Raw genomic sequence first — 7,500 nt, forward strand, 5'->3', positions numbered from 1 at the left:
ATGCCCAAAGTCTAAACCAAAATAAAATTAAATCAAAACAGTAAACCGGATTCTAATTGAGATGCCTAAACCAAAGCTCATAGTATGCTTGCTTGTTGCCTCATTAAAACCTTATCGGGAAACCCAGTGGGACAAAACCCGATGAAGGAAAAAGAGTACAACACATACTACTTACTTTGGTGATCGGCTATATCTCTGAACCGGAAGCAAATTGGTTGGTTGGATTGGAGATTGATTCTGGACCAAGGTTGAATGTGGAGAGGATGAGGCCGGTTCGGTTATGGACGATGGAAGAGAACTGAATCGGACCGGGCTGATCTTGAACTTCTATGGAGCCGGTCGGGTCTTCAATCTTCAAACCAGACATCTCTTGAATCAGTAGCTGTTTGAGACCTTGATCAATCAGTTCTTGAACCGCCTTGGTGAACCCATTCCTTAACCTTGCTGAACCTGATCTTGTAGTAGGACCCTTATGCACTTGGGGAACCTCAGCTTGAGTGACCACAACATCCCCTCCCCCTTGAGTAGGTTCTGTCCTCAGAACTTCTTCTTCATCTGCAAGATAAGGGGCTAAATCAGCAACATTGAACGTTGGGGAAACCTTGAACTCACCTGGAAGCTCTAGCTTGTAAGCATTGTCGTTGATCTTCTCCAACACTCGGAAAGGACCATCTCCCCTAGGCGCCAGCTTGGACTTCCTTTCTGCAGGGAACCGTTCTGGTCGCATGTGAAGCCATACCCAGTCACCCGGCTTGAAAAGAACCTCCTTGCGATTTTTGTTGAGCTTGACCCGGTTCCTCTCAGCCTTAGTCTCAAGTGTCTTCTGAACCTGCTGGTGCATGCTCTTGACGAATTCAGCCCTGTCCACACCACTTTGACTAACTTGCATGTCCGGTGGCAATGGCTTGAAGTCCAACGGAATCTCTGGGTTAAAGCCATAGACAACCTCAAAAGGGGATTGGTTAGTAATAGAATGCTTGGCATGGTTATAAGCAAATTCAATAAAAGGCAAGCAACTTAACCAATTCCTCAAATTCTTACCCACCGTAGCTCTCAACAGTTGAGAGAGAGTACGGTTTACTACCTCGGTTTGACCATCTGTTTGTGGGTGGCAAGTGGTGGAGAAAAGAAGTTTAGTACCAAGTTTCTTGTGTTGGCTAAGGAACTTGTGTCACGGTCGGACACAATGGTTCTGGGCACTCCATGTAAGCGTACCACTTCCTTGAAGAACAAGTTGGCGGTTTGGCTAGCATCATTGGACTTGTCACAAGGTATGAAGTGTGCCATCTTGGAGAACCTGTCTACAACAACAAAAATGGAATCTTTGTTTTCTATCTTGGGCAAGCCCAGAACAAAGTCCATAGAGATGTCCACCCAAGGTGCGTTAGGAATAGGTAAAGGCATATGTAAACCATAGGGATGAGATCGAGACTTAGTCTTTATGCAGACAGTGCATTTGGCGCAAAGGTTCTCGACATAGCGTCTCATTCTCGGCCAGTAGAAGTGTTCAGTGAGAACATCTAAGGTCTTGGTCCGGCCAAAGTGTCCCATCATGCCGCCACTATGTGCTTCCCGGGTTAGTAAATCTCGCATGGTCCCTTGAGGAATGCAAAGCCTCTTTTCCTTGAATAGGAACCCATCATGCTGGTAGAATGGACCTACAACACCTCTGGTGGTACTAGCATAGAGTTCTGAAAAATCAGGGTCAGTAGCATAAGCAAGTTTAATATGTTCAAAACCCAAAATCTTAGCCTCCATGGTAGTGATGAGAGTGTGGCGTCTAGAGAGGGCGTCGGCCACTACGTTGTCCTTTCCCTTCTTGTACTTGATGACATAGGGAAATGTCTCCACGAATTCTAACCACCTAGCATGCCTCTTCTTGAGTGTGGTTTGGCCTCTCAAGTGTTTAAGGGTCTCATGATCTGTATGAATAACAAACTCCTTAGACAAAAGATAATGTTGCCAAGTTTCGAGAGACCTCACGAGAGCATAGAGCTCTTTGTCATAGGTAGGATAGTTGAGGGCAGCTCCACTCAATTTCTCACTGAAGAAAGCCACAGGTCGGCCACCTTGAGTAAGCACAGCTCCTATGCCCGTACCTGATGCATCACACTCAATCTCAAAAGTTTTATCGAAGTTAGGCAGAGTAAGGACTGGTGCATGAGTCAAACTATATTTAAGTTGATTAAAAGACTCTTCTTGGGCAGGTCCCCAAGTAAAGGATACATTCTTCTTGATCACAGATGTCATGGGAGCAGCAATGGTACTGAAATCCCTGACAAACCGTCGATAAAAACTGGCCAGACCATGGAAACTGCGGACATGTCCAATCGTGGTCGGGGTGGGCCAATCTTGTATCGCCTTGATCTTCTCCTCATCGACCTTCAGTCCCTGTGAACTCACAACAAAGCCTAAGAACACTAACTGGTCAGTACAAAATACACACTTCTTGAGATTGGCATAAAGCCCTTCTTGCCGCAAAGCCTTTAGCACCTGTTCTAAATGGTCAAGGTGGTCCGATAAGCACTGACTGTAAATCAAGATATCATCAAAGTAAACAACCACAAACTTACTGATGAAAGGCCTTAGAACCTCGTTCATAAGCCTCATGAAAGTGCTAGGGGCGTTGGTAAGGCCAAATGGCATCACAAGCCACTCATACAAACCTTGTTTCGTTTTGAAGGCGGTTTTCCACTCATCACCTTCCTTCATTCGAACTTGGTGGTATCCACTCCTAAGGTCAATCTTAGAAAACACAGTAGAACCACTTAGTTCATCCAACATATCATCAAGTCTAGGGATAGGGTACCGATATTTGATGGTTATGTTGTTGATGGCTCGGCAGTCCACACACATGCGCCATGTGCCATCTTTCTTAGGCACTAGCAGGACCGGAACCGCGCATGGGCTGAGGCTCTCACGAATGTAGCCCTTGTCCATAAGGTCTTGGACCTGCCTCTCCAACTCCTTGGCCTCCTCGGGATTAACTCGGTACGCAGCTCGGTTTGGTAAGGGCGCGCCTGGTACAAAGTCAATCTGATGTTCTATTCCGCGGATGGGGGGTAGTCCGGCTGGTATATCCTCAGGGAAGACGTCCTTGTACTGGTCCATAAGGACTTGCACCTCAGCTGGTACGTCTTGGACCTCAAAACCTGCAAAACAACCTTCCTTAAAGATCATTAGTAGCACCTGCGTCTCTTGATGTAAAGATTTAAGCACTTGACCAGAAGTAATATAAAGGTTAGTCTTACTTACCTTGCTGGACTGGTCCATTGCCTTTTGCATATCATGAACATCTTGTGGACTAAGTGGTGCTAGGCTATGCTTCTTGTTGTTGTGGTTGAAGCTGTAGATGTTGGTCCGGCCATGATGGATGGTCTCTTTGTCAAACTGCCACGGCCTCCCTAAGAGAATATGTCCGGCTTGCATGGGGACTACATCACACTTCACCTGGTCGTGGTACTTACCAATACTAAAAGGCACAACAACTTGTTCGGCTATTTTAAGCTCGGTCTCATCATTAAGCCACTTGAGCCTATATGGTCTAGGATGGGGCGTCTTGACCAAACCTAGCTTATCAACAAGATACTTGCTAGCCACATTAGTACAAGAACCACCATCAATGATTAGGCTACATACCTTTTGTTCCACGGTACATCTTGTGTGAAAGATGTTTTCTCTTTGTACGGTTTCAGGATCAAAGAGGGCACTGAGGGATCGTCTGGTCACAAGTAACTCTCCAGTGTCAGCATAGTCTACAATCTCGTCACCAGATTCAACCATGTCCAACTCGGCCTCGTCCTGCGACTCGTACTCACCATCGGCCTTAAGGACCATCACACGCTTGTTTGGGCAATCCCTAGCGTAATGTCCCTTTCCCTGACACTTAAAACAAGTAATGTCACGGGTTCTCTGATTTTGAACTTGACCCTTACCTTGGTCAGATGATCCGGCTTTAGTGGTGTCAGCTTGGTTCTTCTTGAACCGGTTCTCCACTTCTATGGATTTGTTTTTTCAGCACCTTTGGAACCTGGTTGAGACCACGCAGGTTTGCTTCGGCTAGTGGCCGCATTCTTCCTCTTGATATGGCTCTCAGCCTGGACGGCATAGTGCAAGAGGTCGTTGAAGTCTTCATACGGCTGGCGCTCCACCTTCCGTGCAATCCGATCGTTGAGCCCTCCAAGAACTGAGACATCATGGACGCCTCAGACTCGTCCACTTCCAAACGGTTTCTTAGAGCCTCAAACTCTTCAAAGTACTCCTCCACGGACTTAGTTCCCTGAGACAACTTACGAAAACGTTTTAGTAAATCTCTAGGATAATGTGATGGAATGTACCTCGCTCGGAGTTTGGTTCGCATCTCAATCCAGTTTTGAGCTCTCCATACTGGACCGGACTTAGCAACATCTCGATCCCACCAAGATAAAGCATTATCAGTAAGCTGGGCGGCGGCTAGAGCTATCTTCTTTGCCTCAGAGTACTTGTAGTACTCAAAGATATACTCCATGCGTTTCTCCCATGTGATGTAAGCGTCCGGATCGACCTTTCCCGCGAACGTAGGTGGCTTCAGCTTGATGTCCTTGCCTCTTTGGAAGGCCGCATCATCGTTCCGGTCTCGGTCTCTCCTCCGGTCAGGGCTTCCGTCCCGCCTTTGGTAAGGACTCACATCTCTACCACGTCTCCCACCTCGAGCGGCTTGGTTAGCGCCTCCACGATCTGGTGGCTCCTCCTCAGACTCATCTTCCTCCGACTCGGACTGCGGCTGGTTGAGGTAGGGACCGAACCTTCTTGCGGCTGGATGGCCATTGGGTTGGTTCTGGTTTCCCTGACCCATGAGATTCATTTGAGCAGTCAAGGCGTTAAGGGTTTCAACGAGCTGAGCTTGGCCGGCCTGCAAGGCTTGGAGCTGGGCGTTGATCTCAGCTGCACCATTTAAGTCTCCCATATCTCCTGAAGAGTAAGAAAGAAAAAGGAGATCAAGTGCAAAAGGAAATGGAAAAGAAGAAGAAAGAAGAGAGAAGGACTTAAGAAAAAAAAGAAGATCAAATGCAAATGAAAATCAAATAAATGCAAATGATGAAAGATTTTTTTTTTTTTTTTGACTTTGAAAAATTAAATTCGAAATTTAAAAGAAAGGAAAGTTGAAATCTTTTTTTTTTTTTTAAGTTTGGAAAGAAAGAATTAAAGTTGACAAAGTTTAAAAATGGAAAAAAAAGATTGAGAAACTAAATGCAAATCGAAAATAAAAGATGATTGAAATCTTTTTTTTTTTTTTTAATGATGATTGATGATCTAAAATGAATGCAAGCAATCAGAATAAATGAGATGCCAATTAGAAATGAATGCAAACTAATTAATCTATATGATTGATGCAATTACAATCAAAAGTTAATGCAAATTGCCAATCTAGTTCCAAAAATGGAAGCTCGGATCAACAATCACAAAAACACTTTGACTGATCAACCTAAGGCACGAAATGATCTAAAGAAATGCAGCAAGAACAGCATGAACTAGGATGAACAATCAAATCAACAAGAACACAATGCAACAAATTTTTTTTTGACTTTTTGATGCAAATAAAAAATATGATGACAATAACAGAATGATGAACAAATAAAAGGGGTAGAAACAACCAAAGCTTTCAGGAGCCTTAAGCTCTGATACCAAAATGTTGTGGGCAAGATCCCAAACTGTCCGGATGGTTGGTTTAGAGAGAGAGTGGCCGGCTGGATGGAGAGATGAATGGTGCTGGAATTGTACCTGAAACAAAGGGAGATTTTTATGAGTTTTCTTAGAGATTAAAATGAAGAACAGAAAGAAAACTAATAAGATAAATAAGAACAGAAACAAATATGATTTTTATGAGATTTTCAGATGCAGAATAAATGACATGAAAACTGAAACAAAAGAAATAAAAATCAAGAACAAGGATAGAAAGATGGTGGATGGATTCAAGTTGCTGGACTGAAGTCTCTCTCAACAAGAACAGTGGATGGAGATGGATAGATGTGGGATTTGCTTGCTGGACTGAAGTCTCTCTCAAGACAAATCGATGGGTGGTGATGGAGTGATGAATCGCCACAAGCTTGGTGATGAAGGCTTGATAAGATCCTGGCTGCTCTCAAGTGTTTCTCACAACTAGAAAGACTTAGGGTTTATTTGCTCTTGCAAACTTAAAAACTTTCATGAAAAACTGAAGGCAAAAATCGCCCATTACAAGGAGTTTATATAGTCTCCCTTATTGAACTCTCAAAGATAAAAATGGGCCTAAACAAAGGGCCAACTCTCAAACAAAAGGAAAAGGCTGACAAATGCCCAAAGTCTAAACCAAAATAAAATTAAATCAAAACAGTAAACCGGATTCTAATTGAGATGCCTAAACCAAAGCTCATAGTATGCTTGCTTGTTGCCTCATTAAAACCTTATCGGGAAAAACCCAGTGGGACAAAACCCGATGAAGGAAAAAGAGTACAACACATACTACTTACTTTGGTGGTCGGCTATATCTCTGAACCGGAAGCAAATTGGTTGGTTGGATTGGAGATTGATTCTGACCAAGGTTGAATGTGGAGAGGATGAGGCCGGTTCGGTTATGGACGATGGAAGAGAACTGAATCGGACCGGGCTGATCTTGAACTTCTATGGAGCCGGTCGGGTCTTCAATCTTCAAACCAGACATCTCTTGAATCAGTAGCTGTTTGAGACCTTGATCAATTAGTTCTTGAACCGCCTTGGTGAACCCATTCCTTAACCTTGCTGAACCTGATCTTGTAGTAGGACCCTTATGCACTTGGGGAACCTCAGCTTGAGTGACCACAACAATTGTGAAGCAGAATTCACCAAGTGTTGGATTGTTCACCCCACCAATAGGGAACGTGAGCTGGTTTTAGACCGTCGTGAGACAGGTTAGTTTTACCCTACTGATGCCCGCGTCGCGATAGTAATTCAACCTAGTACGAGAGGAACCGTTGATTCGCACAATTGGTCATCGCGCTTGGTTGAAAAGCCAGTGGCGCGAAGCTACCGTGCGCTGGATTATGACTGAACGCCTCTAAGTCAGAATCCGGGCTAGAAGCGACGCATGCGCCCGCCGCCCGATTGCCGACCCTCAGTAGGAGCTTCGGCTCCCAAAGGCACGTGTCGTTGGCTAAGTCCGTTCGGTGGAAGCGCCGTTCGGACCGCCTTGAATTATAATTACCACCGAGCGGCGGGTAGAATCCTTTGCAGACGACTTAAATACGCGACGGGGTATTGTAAGTGGCAGAGTGGCCTTGCTGCCACGATCCACTGAGATTCAGCCCTTTGTCGCTAAGATTCGACCCTCCCCCCTTTCCATTCATTGTGCCTCCCCAAAACGTCAAAAACAAAAAACCCAAAAAAATTCTAAGTTTATAAGAAAATGTTGTGCGAGGTTCCAGTTTTTTACTTGGTGAAAATCACTCTCGCACCAAAATTTCAGTATGATCTTTCGTACTTAACGAGAAAAATGATTTTATCCAG

The sequence above is a fragment of the Raphanus sativus genome, unplaced genomic scaffold, assembly GCF_000801105.2.
Source record: "Raphanus sativus cultivar WK10039 unplaced genomic scaffold, ASM80110v3 Scaffold0029, whole genome shotgun sequence".
NCBI classification, from domain to species: Eukaryota; Viridiplantae; Streptophyta; class Magnoliopsida; order Brassicales; family Brassicaceae; genus Raphanus; species Raphanus sativus.